Raw genomic sequence first — 6,019 nt, forward strand, 5'->3', positions numbered from 1 at the left:
CAGAGGCAGAGCACAGCAGCAGGGGACCTGCCTCTCTCGGGTGCCCCAGAAGTTCTGGGTCCCACCTGCCCCTGGCTGCCAGGGGCTCCCCGCTGCCCGCAGGAGACCTCCTGCCTGTCTGGCAGAGGCAGAGCACCAAGCTCTCTGCACCACCATGACAGGCCCTCAGCATGCACCACATGCATCCTTGAGCAGAAAGCTGGCAGCTCCCGACTTGGCATCAGTCCAGGGTCCTCTCCGATTTTGGTGGAATTTGGGAGGTCAGTGACAGCCAAGGGACTGCCCTGTTGGATGTACCAGTGCTAGGGAACATGCTGCATGTCTTTCACTGCCAAACAGACGACCCCTTTCTAAGGCTGCCACCAGAGAGGCCAGTGCTGGGAAAAACCTCCTTCAGCCAAATAATCCCACTCATCATTCTGTCAGGAGGGGACAGATAGCAGCAAAACACTTTGGGATGTCAGCCAGGCGCTGTCGTACAGCAAACAGCTGGCTGGCTCTCCCCAGTGACAAAAATGCAGCAGCCTCAGTACGAGGAGCAGGAGAATGTGGTGTAAGCTGAGTGCCAAGCATTGCTTGGTCCTTGGTGTTTGGGGGGAGGAGGACCGTGCTCTTCCAGATGCTGCTGCACCACAGAGTGGGAGGCGGATCGGAGCAGTGCCTAGCTGTATCCCTGAGAGCGGAGTCACATCAGCAGTGAGGCAACTCCATCCCTCCCTCCCTCCTCCCCTGCCACGGCACTGACAAGCCTTGCAGAGAAGCAGGCAGCCCTTATGAGAATAGTCAGGAGAGATGCAGGCAGTGCTCTCGGGGGGGGTCAAGCCATTTAATGAGAAAGTCAGCCTGGGCATTAGCTCCTGTACAAAAAAAACAGTGGAAATACCAGTTGTGGTTTAACCCCAGCCAGCAACTAAGCACCATGCAGCCACTCACTCACTTCCCCCCCCCAGTGGGATGGGGGAGAGAATTGAAAAAAAGTAGAACTTGTGGGTTGAGATAAAGACAGTTAAATAGGACAGAAAGGAAGAAAATTATAATAATAATACTAAAATGACAACGATAATAATAAAAGAACTAGAATATACAAAACAAGTGATGCACAATGTAATTGCTCACCACTCACTGACCAATGCCCAGTTAGTTCCCGAGCAGTGATTCGCCCCCTCCTGCCAACTCCCCCCAGTTTATATACTAGACATGACATCACACGGTATGGAATACCCCTTTGGCCAGTTTGGGTCAGCTGTCCTGGCTGTGTCCCCTCCCAGCTTCTTGTGCCCCTCCAGCCTTCTCGCTGGCTGGGCATAAGAAGCTGAAAAATCCTTGACTTAGTATGAACACTGCTCAGCAACACCTGAAAACATCAGTGTGTTATCAACATTCTTCTCATCCTAAATCCAAAACATAACACTATACCAGCTACTAGAAAGGAAATTAACTCTATCCCAGCTGAAACCAGGACACCAGTGCAGCACCAGTGCTTTCTGCACCAATGCATCCTTCAAGAATATGGGCCTCCAGTTGCACGTGCAGATGCTAAGAAAGGGGCAAGCAAGCCCCGGCAACCAACAGGATCATGCCCTCTAGGACATGCTGCTGCAGAGGGAATGGGATGGAGGAAAGGTGGCCAACCAAACCAGCTGCCATCCTTTTGTCTTCCTGCAGGAGGGATTCAAGCCAGCTGGTTGCCTCCTTGCCCTGGGGAAGAGGCAGGAGCAGACAAGAGCTCTTCATGTGACTTTGAAGTAAGTGCTTTACTATAACCCAGAAATCAAAGAATTGCTACTTCAGGAGGCAAGGCAATAGCAAGGCACTCATTTTTCATCAACCTCTGATCTCCCATAGCTCTAATTGACCTCAGCAGAAAACACAGATATGCTGCACTTCTAGGAAAAAGAAAAAACCATGCCTCAGTGTTATCTCAGATATTCTCAGGAGAGGTAATAGCCAAAGAAATTTGGTTGTTCACGTCTATCCACAGGAGGTTTGTGTCCACAAAGACAGTTCTGTTGGGTTTCTGGCTGATACCAAATGCATTCTCCTTGATGTGCATTTTTGGGTCAATGCACACCAACGTCCTCCAGGTCCCCTTTTATGCTGCATGAGCCGGAGAACCATTTCTGATGGGAGTACTCAAAACTGACTCCAGAAAGCTGATCTCTGTCTGTACACTGTACCCCCCCAGGGAAATGGGCCCCAGCAGATGTGCCAGGAGGCTTGCTGCTGCCCTGCAAGCCTGGTGCTGGGGAGGGACAGGAGCGGTGCCAGTGAGCACTGGGGAGTGGGAGCACTCAGTGCCTCTTGCACACAGGAGCTGCGCTGGATCTTCACGGGCTACCGCTTGCACAGACATTATAGCAGTACCTCCTGGCTCTTACTCCTTGCTTGGTATTTCTTCCCATTGCCTAAGATTTTTCTTCCCTATTGTAGAGGAGATTTGTAAGCCTTTTGGCTTTGAGCGATGCCAGCTGACTATTGAGGCTGATTTTCTTTATATAGATGCTGTTTTTCTCTCTCTATTAGTGGTCTCTGGAAGCTCCCAGGCCAATTGTTTGAGAACATATTTTATTGCTGCATGTGACAGTAAGGAGAGAAAATATGCTAATATGCTCCCAATACGGGAAGAGAAACTTCAGGTCAGACTGTGGGAGAGGCAGCAGCTTCCCAGAGACAGCAGCCCCGCAAGGAGAAGTAGCTCTGCACAGGCAAGGAGAGCAGGCCAGCAGCACATTGGGCTAGGAAGGGGCCAGGCTTGCTGAGCTTTTCAAGAGAAGGTTGGCTTACTCTCATGCATAGAGTGGATTTACTGTGGAATGAGGCAGTGGGGAGACACAGGGGAACTACAGACCGTCCTAGTGAGCTTGCCTGGGCTCCATCCCTCATCCCCCTGGCTGTAGGTACCAGTGAGGCACAACTAGTGACAGGACAGTGTGAATACCTCGTGTTCACAGCTGGGGATGGTACCTGGAGAGAAATGTTTATTCCCTGCACTTCAGAAAGGCAGCACTAAGGTGGATGTTAGCTGCTGGGGGAGGATGAAATCAGAGGCAACACGTTTCTGGACAGCTTTGTTGGTCAGATTACTATTGCGAGAAGGAAGATCATAGGCTGAACTTTCCCCACACCTACTGGCTGTACATAACTCAGACAAGCCTGAATATTTGTGTGCTTCCCAAACAGACAACTCATGGGCTACATGCATGGAGGCACACCAACTTCTTCTTCAGTTTCAAGGAATTCTAAAGGTGAAACTGATTCTGCATGTGTTTGGGAGTACTGAAAGGAGGCTGTCATATTTTCAATCACTGCTTATATCTTGTTTACCGTTCCAGCCCTTGGAACACATGGCCTCCTCATTGAAAATCTTTTCTTCCCTCACATCTTCATTTATTAAACAACCTGTCAATAGAAGCCTGTAAGCTTCTATTGTGTAAGCCACAAAGCCCAACCACAGCAGTGGGCTTGGGAGACTGCTTTATTTTTAGAAAGAAAAAACTCAAAACTACTGTATTTTTCTGGATAACTAACTCTAGAACCATTACTAGTAAAAGCTGTCTTGAAATAAAACCATTTTTCATTATAGCATTTAGTGACAGTTTCAAGAGCCCAATACTCTTGCAATTTTATCAGAGGAGAGGAATGCTTTTTGGGGAAGGCACACAGGGCCATTGAAGACCTGTGGGGTAGGCAACATAACTACCCTTAGCTGGCCTGTCACTACTTGGAGCAAACTGTGATGCCTTTGCTCACAGGACCCAGCATTTCCCCTCTGGCTTTGCGTTAATGCACTAAGATCTCAGATTCCTAAGTGGTTTGCAGTGCACAGTCCTTTTTTCTCAGTAACTCTCTCATTATAGGCCAATTTCAACTTATAAATTCATTTATAAGCCAGTCCATTTGTGCAGACCGTCTTGCTGGAGGCAGATTTCTGCCTTTCTCCATCTCCCTCCCTCCCTCCTCCGCTGGAGCCCCTAATAAGGAGAAGCTCATGTGAATCTGGGACGTCTCTTGCCTATTGCTTGCGTGGGGCAGGGGCTGGCACCGGCCACAGCTTCATCCAAGAGCTGTGGACAAAATCAGAAAGGGGCAGCATAGCTGCAACAGGGAGCCGCCTTTGCTGCCCAGCTACCTCAGGGTGAAGGCAGTAGAGATGACGGTGGCTTCTGCAAACACAGCCATGCCCAGACCCATGCTGCCAGATCGTGCAGGCAGGGGGGGTTCCTCCTGCCTGCAAGTGGCGGGCAGGGGGCTACTCCAAGGACCTGCCCAGCAAGGGGCCTCGAAATGTTCTCGCTTCGCTGCTGCTCCTTCTCAGCTCTCTTGGAGGGAGCAATGCAAACCCCAGCACTTCCCAACAGGGGCTCATCTAGAAGAGGAAGCGCTTGCCTCTGCGCACCTCCATCTACCCCAGGACCCTCCTCCCAGTGGCCCTGGGACCCTTTCCCATCGCTAGCACAGCCTCAGAGCACAGATCAAGAGCGCTTGAGCAGCAAACCAGGTACTGGGACAGGCGCAACCACCACCTTTGGGCAAGGAAGGACAGGAGAAAGGGAAACGATAGAAGGGAAACTCAGCAGCAAGAAAGTTGATGTCCTGGTTTCAGCTGGGATAGAGTTAACTGTCTTCCTAGTAGCTGGTGCAGTGCTATGTTTTGTGTTCAGTATGTGAAGAATGTTGATAACACACTGATGTTTTCAGTTGTTGCTCAGTAGTGTTTAGACTATAGTCAAGGATTTTTCAGCTTCTCATGCCCAGCCAGGGCACCTGACCCAAAGTGGCCAACAGTGTATTCCATACCATGTGACGTCCCATCTAGTTTAGGAACTGGGAAGGGGGGACAGGGATTCGCCGCTCGGGGACTGGCTGGGTGTCGGTCAGCGGGTGGTGAGCAATTGCCCTGCGCATCATTTGTACATTTCAATCCTTTTATTACTACTGTTGTCATTTTGTTAGTGTTATCATTATCATTATTAGTTTCTTCTTTTCTGTTCTATTAAACCGTTCTTATCTCAACCCAGGAGTTTTACTTCTTTTCCTGATTTTCTCCCCCATCCCACTGGGTGGGGGGGAGTGAGTGAGCGGCTGCGTGGTGCTTAGTTGCTGGCTGGGGTTAAACCACGACAGTTGACCTTGCCGGGCCCAAAAAAAGGCAGGCATCGTTCTCCAAAAGGGGCTACATGTGGCTGGGCCCCAGCCCCTTGGCTAAACCAGGCTAACCAGTGATGTGTCACTGGGTTGGCCCAAGCTGGAAGCTGGCCCCGGGACTGTAAAGATGGGCCATCAGTCACCTTTGCCACCACGCTCCCAAGGACACGTTGACTGCAAAGCAGAGACCAGGCGGAGGAGGAGAGGGTGGTCCCTGTCTCCGCAGCAGAGCCAGCGTGGAGGCAAGCCCCCGGGAACCACGGCTGCCTCGCTGTCCCCAGCCCTCAGACCGCTACCCTGGGGCACAGCCGCCTCCCCAAAACCCGTTTATTTCCCGGGAAACCCCAGCAGATGGTGCCAGACTGTCAGAAACCCTCCGGGAGCCCGGCCCCGGCTCCAGCTCCGCTGGGGGCCCGGGGAGCTGCCGCCTGCCTCCCCCCTCCTGGCTGGCAGCTGGGGGCAAGGGGGACAAGGAGGGGTGTGAGATTTTGGGAGGCCCTGCGTTAGCCGCTAGTAAAACCCCAGAGGCTGTGAGACGGTCAGCACCCAGCCCTTTTAATTCAGCCAACGCTCCTTGGCCAGCATCCCATTGTTTCCAACATTTTATTTTCCAGTGCGACATTTGGTCCTCTGAGTGACCACAGCAATGGAGTTTCCCCCCTCCCTTCTCTTGGCTGACTTTTCTCTGGGCAATTTATCTCGATCCTCAGTGTAAAATTTTCCTTTGCACCATTTCATCCTATTATTCCAGAATAAATCAGGATCATTTCCATGTCGAATGCCAGCAGAGGAGCGCCAGAGCAGGGGAGGGGAGTTTCAGTGCTGATGGCAGTTCAGCAAGTTAGGAGACTTTCTCCTGTGCTCAAGCACAGGG

The sequence above is a fragment of the Buteo buteo genome, chromosome 8 (genome assembly GCF_964188355.1).
Source record: "Buteo buteo chromosome 8, bButBut1.hap1.1, whole genome shotgun sequence".
Classification (NCBI taxonomy): domain Eukaryota; kingdom Metazoa; phylum Chordata; class Aves; order Accipitriformes; family Accipitridae; genus Buteo; species Buteo buteo.